Source organism: Schistocerca nitens, chromosome 2, assembly GCF_023898315.1.
Source record: "Schistocerca nitens isolate TAMUIC-IGC-003100 chromosome 2, iqSchNite1.1, whole genome shotgun sequence".
Taxonomy (NCBI): Eukaryota; Metazoa; Arthropoda; class Insecta; order Orthoptera; family Acrididae; genus Schistocerca; species Schistocerca nitens.
This window is the reverse complement of record NC_064615.1, coordinates 493,326,763-493,344,273: the sequence shown is the minus strand read 5'-3', so window position 1 is coordinate 493,344,273 and position 17,511 is coordinate 493,326,763. Positions and strand designations below refer to the sequence as shown.

Here is a 17,511-nt window from a genome sequence, read left to right as displayed (position 1 = left end):
GTTACAACATATAAGATTTAATGAAAAGAATTAGTGGATCTATTGGTTAAATGTAAGTTATAATATAATAGTTGGGATGATTTCTCTGCTGTACGTGCCAAAGACTTAGACCACCAATTCTACCTTGGATATGAATACCCAGTACTGTTTTTAAGGTATTTAAGGGCATTTACTTAAGGGCATATTACCTGATCAGTGGTGTGACCGAAAGAATATTCATTGTGCTGTAAGCCATCTAGAAGGGGAGCCAGCACACTGAAGTATATTACAATTAGAAGAATTTACAGTTTGTGAGGCAGTTTTTAAATCCAAGTATTGGTGTGAAGGTGCACAAAAGAAATTACTTTAAAATTTTTGAGTTCAAAGCCTTACAATAATAGCTGTAAAGGACATAAGGACTTTTAAGAATGGCATTTATAAAGCAAAATCTTTAGATAATACTATTAGAGCAGGCCATTTATTAGAACTGTTTACTATTATGATACCATGGAGGGTTAAAGGATATGCTCCTTGGTAAGGGCTGGGGCAAGGTATCAATCTTGTTAGAGTCTCTTGAACAGATTGGTACACTGAAGAACTACCTGAAAAATGGCAAAACATCAACAGTTCAAAGAATAAAAGGTTGAATGAAAGAATCCAGGACAGACATCATGATACAGGAGCTAAACGTGATCAAGAGTATAACAGGATGGGATACAAATGGAAAAATAATAAACAAAATAAAGAACATTCGGAGATGTTGAGTCGCAGAAACGGGCAACAAAAAGACTGTTGAAAAGTTAGCTTTCGGCCAACAAGGCATTTGCAAAAATAGACAACACACGCGAGCGCGCGCACACACACACACACACACACACACACACAGAACTCACGTACACTTGACCACAGTCTCAGGCAGCTGGAGCAAGACTGCAAGCAACAGCGCATTATGGGAGGTGCAACCGGATGGGGGTAAGAATGAAGCTGGGGCACAGAGGGGGAGGGATAGAATAGAAGGGTAGGAGTGGGGTATGTTAAAGTGCTGCTGGGAGTATGCAGGGATGAGGTAGAGAGCAGGGCAGCTAGATGCTGTCGGGAGGGTAGACAGAGGGCAGGGGAGAGCGGGTGGGAGTAGCTGAAATGGAGAGAAGTAAAAAGACTGGACGTGTTAGTGGAATAGAGGGCTGTGTAGTGCTCAAATGGAAATAGGGAAGGGGCTGGATGGGTAAGGACAATGACCAATGAAGGTTGAGGCCAGGAGGGTTACAGGAATGTAGAATACATTGCAGGGAGAGGTTGCACCTGAACAATTCAGAAAAGTAGTATTGGTGGGAAGGATCTAGGTGGCAGTCATTGAAATGAAGAACATCATGTTGGGAGGTGTGCTCAACAACAGGGTGGTTCAGTTGTTTCTTGGCCACAGTTTGTCAGAGGCCATTCATGTGGACAGACAGCTTATTGGTTGTCATGCCGACATGGAGTGCAGCACAGTGGTTGCAGCTTAGGCAGGTGATGTTTGTGACCAGACTGGAGTAAGTGATGGTGGGAGGATGTATGGGACAGCTCTTGTGCAGGGACATGACCCATGAGGCAAGGGATTTTGAGCCGAGGTTGTGTAGGGATGGACGAGGATTTTGTCTAGGTTTGTTGGGTCGTGGAGTACCATTGCGGGTGGGGTGGGAAGGATAGTGAGTAAAATATTTCTCATTTCAAGGCATGACTAGAGACAGTCAAAACCCTGACGGAGAATGTATTTCAACCACTCTATTCCTAAGTGGTACTGAAACACAAGGGGAGTGCTCCTCTGTGGCTGGGCAGTGGGACTTTTGGAGGTGGTGGGTGACTGGAAAGATAAGGCATGGGAGATCTGCAAACGCCTCAGTGAGACCCTCAGTATGTTTTGAGAGGGATCGTTCATCACTGCAGATGCAACAGCCATGGGTGGCTAATCTGTATGGACGGATTTCTTGGTATTGAGTGGGGTCCAGTGTAAGTGAAGGTATTGCTGGTGATTGGAAGGTTTGATGTGAACACAGGTACTGATATAGCCATCTTTGAAGTGGAGGTCAACACTGAGGAAGCTGGCTTCTTGGGTTGAGTAGGCCCAGGTAAAGCAATTGGAAGAGAAGGTGTTGAAGTTCAGGAGGAATGTGGATAGTGTGTCCTCCCCGATCCAGATCACGAAGATGTCATCAATGAATCTGAGCCAGGTGATGGGTTTGGAATTCTGGGTGTTTAGGGAGGATTCCTCTAGATGACCCATGTACAGGCTGGCATAGGATGGTGCCATTTAGGTGCCCATAACCATACCCCAGATTTGTTTGTAGGTAATGCCTCAAAGGAGAAGTAATTGTGGTTGAGGATACAGTTGGTGAGGTGACTAGGAAGGAGGTGGTTGGTTTGGAATCCATTGGACATTGGGAAAGTGGTAAGGCCATGGGCATTGGGATGTTAGTGTAAAGGGAGGTGACATCAATAGTGATGAGTAAGGCACCGTGTGGTAAGGGAACAGGAACTGTGAAGAGCCAGTGGAGGAAACGCTTGGTATCTTTTATATAGGAGGGTAGGTCATGGGTAATAGGCTAAAGGTGTTGGTCTCTCAGTGGGGGCACTGTTGTCTGTCCGCATGAATGGCCACTGAATAACTATGGCCAAAAAACAACTGGACCACCCTGTTGCTGAGCATGCCACCCAACACAACATCCTTCATTTCAAAGACTACTTCACAGCCTGTGCCATCTGGATCCTTCCCACCAACACTAGCTTTTCTGAATTGCACAGGTGGGAATTCTTCCTGCAATATATCCTACATTTCTGTAATCCTCCTGCCCTCAACCTTCGTTAGTCACGGTCCTTACCCATCTAGCCCTTTCCCTGTTTCCATTCGCGCACTACACAGTCCTCTATTCCACTGACACATCCAGTCTTTTTACTTCTCTCCATTTCAGTTATTCCCACCCTCTCCCCCTGCCTCCGTCTACCCTCCTGATGACACCTAGCTACCCAACTCTCCACCTCATCCCTGCACACTCCCAGCAGCAGTTCACAATTCCCCATCCCTGCCCTGCTATTCCTCCCCCTCCCTGCCCCAGCCTCGTCCTTACCCCAACCATCTGCCTCTCCCATTATGATTTGCTGCTCACAGTCTGGCTCCAGCTGCCAGAGACTGTGGTCATGTGTGTGCTTTAGTTACGTTTGTGTGTGTGTGTGTGTGTGTGTGTGTGTTTTATATTTTTGACAAAGGCTTTGTTGGCCGAAAGCAAAATTTCCAACAGGCTTTTTGTTTTGTCTTTCTGTGACTCAACATCTCCACTATGTGGAGTGTTTGAACATACATAAATTGGTCTTCCACAACAACATTAATGGCAAAGGGGAAACCTACAAGGCTTTGGTGTATGGCCTGATCCCCTGAAGCGCATATGGATGAGGCACAAAACAGTTAATCTATGTTAAACAACAGAAAATCCAGGATGGAATGTAACAGTTTTACGAAAAGGACACACACACACACACACACATATGCAAATGCAACTCACACACATGGCCACAGTCTTTGATGTTTAAAGCCAGACTCAATTCAGACACATCACTCTGTCACAGTTGGATGAGTGGTGATAGATGCTGTACTTCACATACAGGAGACAGCATGCACAGAAAAGGACAGTGCTTATGCTTGAGGTACCTTTGCTATCTCTGTTACTTGTCTCTCAGCAGCTCTCCTATCACAACTATTTGTAGCAGCTCCCAATTGTGTGACAGCATCAGAGAGATTTCTAATTGCTTGAAAACAGTAACTAACACATCAAGTGCCCAAAAACAACATGCACAATGGTGCTACATTGTGGCTAGTGAAATAATTTATGGAATGGTAAACAAAGAATTTTAAACAGTTGATTGAGAGTACTACTAATTTTAATTTTCTGATTACAATGATATGCAAATCTGACTCAAAATAAGTTTTAGTATAGTTTTTATTTCATTAAAAAGTCTACAAAAAAATGTATGAGAGAGTATACACAAGATTTACCTGTGAATCTCAATAAAACTAGCATACAGTAACACTTTCAGTTGAAACAAGTGTAAGTGTGAGTTGAATAATGTACCTAGACATACAGTTTGATCAGTAATATGAATAATAAAACATTGTGATTTATGGAATACAGACAGACATATATATAAAGTACACAAACATACTTGCCTTGGGCAGCCTGCTGGATGTGTTAAGAGCGGTAGGACCCTTAGATAACCAGTGAAACTCTGTGGCTGTGTAATATGTCAGTCACTTCTAAACAGGTTTGAAAATTTTCGTGCAGTGAGTCTACGAACCTACCAAATACCTTTGTGTGCTAATGGACTAGAACAATTTTCTACAGTACTTTTTGCAGTTTCTAACTTTAAACTGCAGCTTAGTATTCACAATTTAATAAATTCTTATGTGAGTTTCTGAACTGGCAATATGTTCTGCACTGAGTTTTACAGACTTGTGCTTATTCTATGGAACACCAGGAGTGAACGTAACTTTACACTAGTGTGCACAGAAATGCACTTATAACTGCTGAACTGTGGATGAAAGGCAAAGCATATCAGTCTGTCATTACACTCACAGCCTATAAAATGTGTGAACAAATAATTTTTTTCTAGACATTGCTTGCCTGCAGTTTAAGCAACTTCCTTGAAATATCAGGTAATATACTATTTTAAAGTCATTTACAGTATTCCGGTCACTATTTAACTTGGGCTGTATCTGTGTCTCTTTATATTTTCAAAATGTCTATGAAAATATAAATTGAACATAATTATGAATTCAAATGTACTGTAAATGTTATATGATTATGGAAGTAAAAGGCTGGGTTATTCCACATACTTGTGAGTCCCATGCAATTGGAGGTCTAGAAAATGAAATAAAATCATCTAATCAAATCAGTATCAGATGATATGATGGGCTCTAAGGATGATGTTCTCATAGCTTGCCCAACTACTGATATGTGTATACTAAGACTCTAACTTAGATTCCTGGCTGTAATTAGCATCTATTGCCACACCTGGCATAAGATCAGCTATGTTTAATTGAAAATAAGCAGTCACAGATTATTTATCTGGTTTTCAAAGATCTTGAAGATATTGAAACTGCATAGTCGTCATTTACAAATTTGCAATCTCCCAGTTGCAGTTTCTGTAATAATGAAGTCAGTTCCAAGAAATAAACAGATGACTGTCAGTTTAAATTGTTTTTATCTGTTTATTCAAGCTTCAGATTCCACATTTCACCATGCTGTTGTTGTAATTTTCGTTCGAAACCTGATTTGACGCAACTCTCCATGCTATTCTATCCCGTGCAAGCCTCTTCACCTTGGAGTAACAACTGCAACTCATATCCATCTCAATCTGTTTGCTGTATTCATCTGTTGGTCTCCATCAACAAGTGTTATGCCCCACATGTTCCTCCAATACTAAACTGATGATCCCTTGATGTCACAGAATGTGTCCAATTAACTGATCCCTTCCATTAGTCAAGTTGCAACACAAATTTCTTCTCTCCACAATTTTATTCTGTAGCTACCCATTAGTTGCATGACCAACTGATCTAATCTTCAGCATTCTTCTGTAGCACCTACTTGTGGTGTGCGTACTGTTAAGACCTTCAGTACACACACCATCAGATTATTTGACTTGTCGCTCTAACGAAGTAGGCGAGTGTCAGCAATATGTCTCGTGGTCTTATCGTGGCGTGTTTATCATCTGCCGTTAGGTCAACGATAGAAATGCCACTTGCACGCTTAGAGTAGCAGATTAATGGTGACCAACTTTAAACAGAACTTGATTAATTTTCACACACATTTATTAAAATAATAAAATGGATAGACATTACGTAACTTGATTCTGGATGCTGTTTACAATTGACAATCTGAAGTTCCCTTGGTCTTTGTACATTAATCTTATTCTCACATATCTCTGACACTTGACAAAGTGTCTATTCATTTACCTTCATGGCTATGTACAGGAATATGGTAATCTTATTAGGTGCAGACTAAAACTTGACTATAGACTGGTACAGACAAATGCAGACTAATGCAGACTGATGCAGACTGACTGATCGGAGGTCTGTACACTCGTTATAATACCTAGAGCGTTCAGGTATCACTGCGCGAGTGTGATCCGCAAGGAGAAAAGGTTCTACGTTAGCAGCAATCTCATTGGCTGCGTGACATATTAATACGTGGATCGGCGGAAGCAGAATTTGGTCCGTCTCTAAGACAGTGCCATCTATTAGTGCGGAGACAGACAAGCACTGCGCCTGCGCTGTTGTGCTTAGCGGGGCACCCTCTATTGGCAAAGTTGTGTACGTGCTGACTACGCGGAACTATGTCCACAACACTACTGATCTAATCTTCTGTATTCTTCTGTAGCATCACATTTCAAAAGTTTCTATTCTCTTCCTGGCCAAACTGTTCATCAACCATGTTTCACTCCCATACAGGACTACACTCCAGACAAATACCTTCAGAAAAGACTTGCTAACACATATCTATGTTTGATGTTAACCATTTTCCCTTATTCAGAAATACTTTTCTTCCCACTTCCAGTCTACATTTTACATCCTCTCTACTTCAGTTATCATTAGTTATTTTACTGCCCAAATAGCAAAACTCATCTACTACTTTTAGTAGCTCGTTTCTTATTCTAATTCTCTCAGCATTGACTATTTAATTTGACTAAATTCCATTACCCTTGTTTTGCTTTTGTTGACATTCCTCTTATATTCTACTTTCAAGACACTGTCTATTTTGTTCAACTGCTCTTCCAAGTTCTTTACTGTCTCTGACAGAATTATAATATCATTGATTAACCTAAAAGTTTTTATTTCTTCTCCCTAAACTTAACTTTAATTCCTTCCTCAAATTTTTCTTTGTTTTTCTTTACTGCTTGCTTAATGGACAGAGTGAATAAAATCAGGGATAGGCTAAAGCCCTGACTCATTCCCTCCTCATCCAGCATTTCCCTTTCTTGATACTTTGAACTTATAACTGCCATCTGGTTTCTGTACAATTTGTAAATGACCTTTCACTCCCTGTATATTACATCTACTACCTTCAGATTTTCGAAGAGTTTTTTCCAGTCAGTATTGTCAAAAGCTTTCTCTAAATCTACAAATGCTGTAAATGTATAACCTACCTTCTAAGATAAGTCATACTTACATTTCTCCAGCTTGCTGCACTGACTTCTTTAAAGAATTGATCATTCTTCCTGTACCATGTGAAAATAGAATATATTTGTTAAACAGTGATCTGCTTAAAAAGCAGCGTCAGCCAGTGCTCAACAAACAAGTCAACTTTGGACCAAATACAGATACCACTTATATCTCAATTATTTATGAGAAAGAAAACTAAATCTCAAAATACTTTCCTATGATGGAGCAAAATTGTCCAATAGACTTCCACAAAATATCACAGGCAGAAAAGAATTTTCTGCCTTCAGGAAACCAACACAAAAATATTTATTAAATAACAGGTTTTATACTGCTGATATATATATATATATATATATATAGAAGGAAACATTCCACGTAGGAAAAATATATCTAAAAACAAAGATGATGTGACTTACCAAATGAAAGTGCTGGCAGGTCGACAGACACACAAACGAACACAAACATACACACAAAATTCAAGCTTTCGCAACAAACTGTTGCCTCATCAGGAAAGAGGGTAAGGAGAGGGAAAGACGAAAGGATGTGGGTTTTAAGGGAGAGGATAAGGAGTCATTCCAATCCCGGGAGCGGAAAGACTTACCTTAGGGGGAAAAAAGGACGGGTATACACTCGCACACACACACATATCCATCCACACATATACAGACACAAGCAGACATATTTAAATATGTCTTTAAATATGTCTGCTTGTGTCTGTATATGTGTGGATGGATATGTGTGTGTGTGCGAGTGTATACCCGTCCTTTTTTCCCCCTAAGGTAAGTCTTTCCGCTCCCGGGATTGGAATGACTCCTTATCCTCTCCCTTAAAACCCACATCCTTTCGTCTTTCCCTCTCCTTCCCCTCTTTCCTGATGAGGCAACAGTTTGTTGCGAAAGCTTGAATTTTGTGTGTATGTTTGTGTTCGTTTGTGTGTCTGTCGACCTGCCAGCACTTTCATTTGGTAAGTCACATCATCTTTGTTTTTTTATATATATATATATATATATATATATATATATATATATATATATATATATATTTTTTTTTTTTTTTTTTTTTTTTTTTTTGCCTCCCCCCGCATTAAGCAGTATAGTTACAGTTATACAGTGTACAGATTAATTTTCTATGAGATGGTTCTCTTTAGTCAACATACATACCCCAAAAATTTCTTCTTTTGGATGAGATTTATGGAATACAATTAATGAATTAGTGAATGAGAATTATTTATAATTATAAGCAAATTAATTTGGTAGTAATTAATAGTTAACTGTTATGGTCAAGTATTACTGTGCAGTAAAATAGTGACATAAAGTACGCAAACAACTAACACACATCGCCAAGCATCCCATCTCTTTAACCTGTGTCTATTTCACATTATTAAATTATGTCTGCTTTAAAAGACATTCATACATTGCAATCTGTTCATGCGTGAATGAATAAATATCTTTTGTTGAAGAATTCTTGCAGCAAGGGCTATTGACTGCTTCTTGACTTCATCTTGGGCAATTTATAGGCTCCATGGGCTGATTGTATAAACATCACTGAAAGGAGGTCAATTTTGACATTAGTTCAGAAACTGAACTCTGGTGAGGAATCCACACTATGGTATAACACTAAACTTGGATCCACCAAAGAAGTTTCTGTGTTGAGCCCAGTTAGCATGAAACATGTTTAGCAACACTGCTAAATCTGGCTACTGACACAATTATTGAGCTTCGAATGCATATTTTAATCACACACCATAGGTACACACTATTTACTATTGTGTCATCTTATAAAGATAGAGGAAATAAACAGTAAACAGGAGCAGTCTACAAACTTCTCTCCATATGAAATAGATTTGTTGCTGGAAATCGTTTTGGGCAGTGACTCCTGTTAGCTTCATTTTCTCTTGGTACTGGAAATCTTTTATAGACAGATTTTCATCTCAAAGTTATATGCAGAATTTTGCATACATTTTAATATGCTTACATTAAGCTTAGTATCAGATTACTTGTATGTTTAATCAAAACCACCCATGACCACTTATAAATATCTCTCCACTTTTGCCACTAGGAGGTTTGACGGAAATATAGGTACAGTCAATTGTGGTGTCACACAGTTTCGATACCACAGCAGACACAATGCTTCCCAAGGTTGGCAGTAAACCACATTAAGGCCTTGCCAAGCCTCGGCTGGCTTGATACCACCTGTCTGCTGCATGCACACAAAGTGTCAACACCGAGTCAGAATAAGAAGATGCTGCAACAAGGTCAGCCCAGTCTACTAGCAGTCTACAAGTGGAGACAGCCGAAGTCCCAGCAGTGTTTATCATATCATTTCTGTACTGTGATCATTTATGATGCTTAGGCTCTGATTAACAGACTCTCTCTCAGATTTGCTGTGCAAGATTACGTGTGCTGCTAATTATTTCTGCTTTCTGTCTAAGTTCTGCCCATTCCTTGGCACTCATCTCTGAAGGCACCAATATCAACAGCTTATGGAACACTAGTAAAATATGCTATTTGACAAAAATCATGCTGGGTTTCCTTCACATCATTTTCATCCATAGGAATTTTGTTTAATTCTTTCTTCAATGAGGCAATGTAGTCTGCTAACTTGTGGACAGGTATGCAGGCTATTGCTACATAACATTTTAAACAACTCGCCGACCACTGTATGAAAGCTTACTGTGGCATAAAATCTTAATTTAAAATGTAACATGCAAATTGGAATCAGCACCTTGATCCTTTTGCTCTCTCAATCTTAGTTCTAAATACTGCATTCCATCCCCCCCCCCCCCCCCCCCCCACATACACACACACACACATTTTTTCCCCAGCTTAAATGATTTTATTGTTTACTTTGGAAAATGGGTTCACCATATGTCATCCTCAGTAGACACATCAGAATACTCAGATATCTGTAATGTAAAGAAAAGCAAAGAAAGGAAGGAACAGCAGAGTTCAACATCTCATCAAAACTCTGAGGTCATTAGAGACAGATAAACATAAGCAAACAGTGTAAGTACACAGAATGCTAACTACCATGGTGGCCCAGAAAGCTAAGGAAAGAACAAGCTTGGGTTGGTTTCAGAATGTAGTGCTGTTTAATGATCTTTGTGACCAATAGAGCAAAGAAAGTAGTATCAAATGGAAAAAAGTTCCAGGAACAGAATTGGGTTTATACCTGATTCCATCTGCTCTTTCTGCCAGATCGTAACTTCTGAGCTACCACAATGAAACAATTTTAGAAGCAACTACTGATAAATAACACCTTGGTAAATAACTTACCTACAGTTGCCTATGTTTTATTCATCAACGTAAGTACACAAAATGCTGCCAACAACAGTGGCCTAGAATACAAAAGAAAGGATAAACATGGAACAGTTTCAAAATGTAGTGTTGTTGTATGATACAGCAGAGGAAGTAGCAGCAAATGGAAGAAAAATCCAGGAACACCGATGGGTTTGACCTGATAACCTCTGCACTTTCCACCGGAATGAAACCTCACAGGTACTGTACCAAAATAATTTTGTACTCAATACCTGATACACAGCTTGGTTGATGAATAACTTATATTTACCCATGTTTTGTTCTTCAATACATGTGCAGTTATTACAGTAATTCAAGTACATGTTCAGTAGTTAAAAAATTAACAGACTTTTTATAGCTACTTCCATTATAGATGGGACCCCACATTTATTAGAGATGTTCAGTCATAATTGGCTGCTGCCAAAATCAACATACCTAACTGTTCATGGCATATACTTCAAAATTTCCTTTCTTTCTCTATTCCTGAGTTCATATAAAATGTCTTTAAACTAATCAAATAAATTTTGTAATGCCTTCAAGAATTGTTATGAGACCAATTATTACCTGCACACACTAAGTAAACAACTGGTAACTTCCTTAACCTAACCTTACAGATTGATAAAAATTTACTGACAGAAAAAAATTGCAATACACAGAAGAAGTTGTGTGACACAAAAAAAAGTTGGTAGGTGGTTTCTACATCTGAAAGACGATCTCTGTTCAACTTTCACACCAAACAATGGAAACTTCAGGTAGGAATATCAACAATGTAGTAAAAGCCAGATTGCTACTTACCATAACCAAGACACATCAAGTTGCGGGCAGACACAATTAAAAGACACTTAAATATAGCTCTTGGCCACGGCCTTCATCAGTGAAAGAGAGACACACACCATACACAAACACAAGCAAGCACACCTTGCACACATGACCGCCCACTCTAGCATTTCGGCCCGGAATACAACATCACTTGAGATGCAAGCAGCAATCTGGAGCGGGTGGAAAAGGGGAAGGGATAGTGTACGGATGGGGAGAGAAATGAACACTGTCTGGTGTAGTGTACAGGGACTAGAATGTCAACAGGCATAGTGCCAGAGGTTCTGTGGCAGGGAGGTGGGAAAAAAGGAACAAAAAAGAAGAGGAGTGGGGAAAGATGGGCAGATGCATTGGCAGACAGCTGCAAGTAAAGTGGGTGGGAGATGAGAATAGGGGTAGACGGGGAGGAAACTGTTGGGTGAAGGATGTGGGAACAGTATGTTATCGTATGTTGAGGAGGGATAATTACAGGTGTGGAGAATGTATGGTAAGGACAACTTCCATCTGCACAGTTCAGAAAAGCTGGTGGAAGGGAAGAAACCAGATAGCTTGCGTAGTGAAGTTGCCATTGTAATCAATTGTGTTGTGTTCAGCTGCATGTTGTGCCATGGGGTGATCTACTTAGTCCTAAGACACAGTTTGGCAGTGGTCATTCATCCTGGTGGACAGCTGGTTAGTAGTCATACCAATATAAAACACTGTGCAATGATTGCAACAGAGGTGGTAAATGACATGGCTGCCTTCACAGGTGGCCTGGCTCCTGATGGAATAAGATAAACCTGTGACAGAACTGGAATAGGAGGTGCTAGGTGGGTGGATTGAGCAGGTTTTGCACCAGGGTCTTTCATAGGCATACGATCCTTGTGGCAAGAGTTTGTGATTGGGAGTGGCATAGGGATGGACTAGGATGTTGTGGAGGTAGGCTGGGCAATAGAACACCACTTTAGGAGAGGTGGGAAGTATCTCTTGTAGGATGTCCCTCATTTCAGGACATGATGATAGGTAATCCAAGCCCTGGCAAAGGATGGGTTCAGGTGTTCCAGTATGTGGTGATATAGGGTGACAAAGAGGACACTCCCTTGTGGTTGGCCCCTGGGGGTGATAGGAGGTTTGGGAGGGTTAGGGGAAATAGTACAGGAGATCTGTTTGCAGACTAGGTCTGGGGGATAGTGCATGTGTGTGAAGGCCTTTGTGAAATGAGAAATGTTCTACCCACTAACCTTCCCACCCCACCCGCAATGGTACTCCACCACCCATCAAACCTACACAAAATCCTCGTCCATCCTTACACAACCTCAGCTCCCAGTCCCTTGCCTCATGGGTCATGTCCCTGCAATAGACCTAGGCACAAGAGCTGTCCCATACATCCTCCCACCACCACTTACTCCAGTCTGGTCACAAACATCACCTGTCCCATCAGAGGCTGAGCTATCTGTGAAAACAATCATGTAATCTACAGCCTAAGCTGCAACCACTGTGCTGCACTCCATGTCGGCATGACAACCAACATGGGCCATCTAGTGGAGACCTTCCTAGCCTCCCAAAACACTAAACCCCTATTCTGGTTCAAGTTAATTGATATCTTCATGGTCTGGATTCAGGGCCAAGACATATTATCTTTGTTCCTTCACAACTTGAACACCTTCTCTCCCAGCCACTTTACATGGTCCTTGTCTACCCAGTTTCTAGATGTTGACCTCTTCCTCTCTGATGGCTCCATCTGAAATTCTGGGCACATTAAACCCACAAACCACCAACAGTACCTGCGTTTTCACAGCTGTCATCCCTTTCACACCAAGAAAGCCCTCCCATTCAGCCTGACCACCCAAGTACAGCGTATATGAAGTGACAAAAACTACCATATTCAGTATGTTGAGGATCTCACCAAGGCCTTCACAAACAGGCACCATTCCCCAGACCTAGTCTGCAAACAGATCTCTCATACCATTTCCATTCACCCTCCCAAACCTTCTACCACCCCCAGGAGCCAGCCACAAGAGTATGTCCCCTTTGACACCCCTTACCACCTTGGACTGGAACACCTGAACATGTCCTTCACCAGAGCTTTGATTACCTATCATCATGTCCTGAAATGAGGGACATCCTACACGAGATACTTGCCACCCCTCCTAAAGTGGTGTCCCATCACCCATCTAACTTCCACAACATCCTAGTCCATCCCTATGCCACTTCCAATCACAAACTCTTGCCACAAGGATCGTATCCCTATGAAAGACCCTAGTGCAAAACCTGCCCAATCCACCCACCTAGCACCTTCTATTCCAGTAATGTCACAGATTTATCCTACTCCATCAGGAGCCGGGCTACCTGTGAAAGCAGCCATGTCAATTTACTACCTCTGCTGCAATCATTGCACAGCTTTTTATATTGGTGTGACTACTAACCAGCTGTCCACCAGGATGAATAGCCACTGCCAAACTGTGTCTTTGAACTAAGTAGATCACCCTGTGGCACAACATGCAGCTGAACACAGCACAATTGATTTCAATGGCAGTTTCACTACCCAAGCCATCTGGATTCTTCCCTCCACCACCAGCTTTTCTGAACTGTGCAGATGGGAGTTATCCTTACAACAGATTCTCCACTCCCATAACCATCCCGACCTCAACCTATGACAACATATTGTTCCCACACTCTCCACCCAACAGTTTCCATTCCTCTACCCATATTCTCACCTCCCAACCTGTATTTTTGGATCCCTCTGCCAATGCATCCGTCCATCTTTCCCTGTTCCTCTCCTTTTTTGATCCTTTTTCCCACCTCGCTGCCCCACACCCACCTGACGCAGTGCCTGCGATATTTTAGTCCCTGCACATTACACCAGATGGCGTTCATCTCTCTCTCCACCTGTACACTATCTCTTCCTCTTCCCCAACCCCTGCAGATTTCTGCTATCATCCCATGTGATGTTGTATTCTGGCCCGAGATGCAAGAGCTGGTGGTCATGTGTGCAAGGTGTGCTTGCTTGTGGGTGTGAATGGTGGGTGTCTCTCTTTTACTGATGAAGGCTGTGGCCGAAAGCTGTATGGAAGTGTCTTTTAATTGTGCCTGCCTGCAACTTGATGTGTCTTCTTTACAGTAAGTAGCAATGTGTCTTCCTATATTGTTGAAATTTCACACCAGTCGCATAAGAGTGGCACTAGTAGCACCACTATAAGGACGCAAATCAGGTTTGCTTTAAATACACAGTGAGGAGTGTAGACATGGTGAGCTGATGTTAGTCAAGAATGCCTTTAAGGTCACAAAGGTGCCATTATCAACACATCAGTTGGTTTCAACGAGGTCATGTAACAGGGCTGTGTGAAGTTGTACACTCCTGTGACGCTGCAGAAAGACATGGGAGGAATGTAGCCACTGTATATGAGTACTGGCAGCAATTGTCATGAGAATGGACAGTCACAAGAAGGCTGTGGATGGTCACAAGGCACTATTGTGAGAGAAGACCATCATGTTTGGCGTTTGGCTCCATCACATCGTATTTCATCTTCAGCAGCAATTTGAGTGGCAGCTGCAATAACTGTTACCAACTGGTTGCTTCAAGGACAGCACCATGTCAGATGCCCTGCAGTGTGCATTCCACTGACCCCAAACCTCCACCATTTGTGATTTCAGTGGTGTCAAGCAAGAGCTCATTGGAGGGCAGGGTGAGGTGTGTGTGTTTTCTGATGAAAGTTGGTCTGCCTTGGTGCCAATGATGGCTGTGCGTTGGTTAGGAGGAGGCCATATGAGGGCCTGCAATCAACCTGTCTGCGTGCTAGATACACTGGACCTACACCTGGAGCTATGGTTTGTGGTGCAATTTTGTTTGAGTGCAGGAGCAGTCTTGTGGTTATCCCATACATCCTGGGTGCAAATTTTTTTATCAGTCTTGTGATTCAACCTGTTGTGCCGCCATTCATGAATAGCATTTCAGGGGATGTTTTCCAACAGGATAACACTCACATACCGCTGTTGTAACCCAACACACTCTACAGAGTGTCAACATCTTGCCTTCGTCTGCTCGATCACCAGAACCGTCTCCAGCCAAGCACATACGGGACATCATCAGACAACAACTCCAGTGACATCCACAAACAACATTATCTGTCCATATATTGACCGATCAAATGCAACAGGCATGGAACTCCATCCCACAAACTGACATCCAGCACCTGTACAACACAATGCTTGCACATTTGCATGCTTATGCTCAACATTCTTGTGGTTACACCAGCTATTAATGAATCAGCATTTCACATTTGCAATGGCTTATCTCACACTTACATTAACCTGTGATCTTGCAATGTTAATCACTTACATGTGTTACCTAGACAAATCTATTCCAAAAATTTCATTACTCTACATTAATTATTTTTTTGTGCTGCATTTTGTTTTCCATCAGTGTCTTTAGAGCTTTGGCTGTGTGGAGGTGGTGTAGTCATCTATTTATGTCTTAATAACACCTTCTTTATTATTTCCGTTTGTATTTGTACAAAACAAAAGCATTGTTTTGCTGTGTCACTACATTGTAAAATGAGAATTACATTTGAATCCGGCTGTCTTCACTTAGCCGCTGCAGCTACGAAAGGCGGGTGACCTTGAACGAGCTTCGCCTGGCTCCCGCTAGGGCTGGGAGGATCGCACTCTAGTTCTAACTAAGTGCGATCCGCTGCTAAAGGATACTTCCGGTCGGCCAACGCCCATCCGACCGTGCGCTGATTGGCTGCTGCGCATTCTTTATACAATGGGCTCTATGTGTGTTAATGTTACAATTATCTCATCACTACACTTTTCTCTGACTCCCCTCTTTACCTCTTTAATAAATTTAACCTGTAGAAGTTTACACTCATCATCTGATATTGCAGACTCCTGACACCAAACCAGAGTAGGTACATGATGATTATAATTAAAGTTCTATTTTAAAAATGCTGTAAAAAGAACCACTGCTGAGAATGACATCCAATTTGAACAGAATATTATCAAAGAAGGGGTAAACACTACGGAAACAAAAAAAAATTTAACAGATGTTCTATCACAAGATGGTGCTGTAACATGTGGGGTACACAGCTGTTCCTCAGTTTGTGTCTAAGATACTCAGCATGTCTGTCTCAATGCAGAATCATGCGCTGTTGGTAGAACTCTTTTGCAATAACAGTGAAGGCATGCCAGTAGCTCCGCAGAAGTTCCAGATGCTCAAGTGTATTGTTCCGATGTCCACCATGGCCTGGATAAAATGGTTATGAAATTTGAAAGTACAGGTTCTTTTGAACTGCAGTGTGGTAGAGGGAGGAAAATAATTCATTCAACATCAGCAGAAGATATGGCCACAGCACTCCAGGAGATGTCAAGCAGTGGTGTGCAGACATGTAGTGCACATGTAATTTCCCTAATTTTGGACATTCCTGTGAGCATGGTACATAAAATTCTACAAAATATCCTGTATTGCTGTCAATATACAATCACCCATGTTCAGGAGTTGCTTCATGCTGCCCTGCCAGTAAAACGAATGTTTGCTCTATAATTTCTTGCTCACATGGAAGTGGACAACAAATGGCCATGGAACATTCTATGGTCAGACAAAGCCTACTTCCATTTTCAAGGACATGTCAATGCACAGAACTGCAGAATACAGGAATGGGAAATCTGCTTCCACAACAACCAGTACCATTTCATTCTGCAAAGGTAACTGTGGGCTGCAGGTTGACTCCATTGCATAGTGTAGAGCTATATTGTTTTGAAGAGGTGGTGCTGCATGTCCTGTTACATGTATAATCACTGGTATGTGCTATGGGAGTCTTTTGTGCACAATATCATTCCAACCCTTCAACAGCATGTGGCTAGGATTAATTTTATGCATGATGGCACTCCTCCTCACACTGCAGAGCTAGTGAAGAGGCAACTGCAGAGTCACCTTGGAAGTGCTAGAACTATCAGCCATCATTTCCCTACAGCCCAGCTGTCCAGACTGCCTGCTCTTAATCAGTCTGACTTCTAGCTATGGGTTATCAGAAAGATGCTGTGTCCAGTGCTCTGATTATAAGCACAGCTGAACTGAAGGCAAGTATTGTACAATATATTCTGACATGACACCTGTGACACTGCTCTGCTGCAGAACATGCTTTTTCTCAATTTCAACATGTGGCAGAAAACAGTGGGCAGCACTGAACATGAAAGTATCACGACAATTAAAAACCGATTTCATTATTACTTTTTATGAAACTTTTAGCCTCA

The 17,511-nt window shown here is 41.5% G+C and overlaps 1 protein-coding gene across 1 annotated transcript in view; it reads right to left on the bottom strand.

Annotated features, from left to right (window-relative positions):
* LOC126235121 (cilia- and flagella-associated protein 52-like) overlaps positions 1-17,511 on the bottom strand; it is a 229,927-nt gene that overhangs the window by 202,958 nt on the left and 9,458 nt on the right. The gene's annotated exons all lie outside the window — the stretch shown is intronic.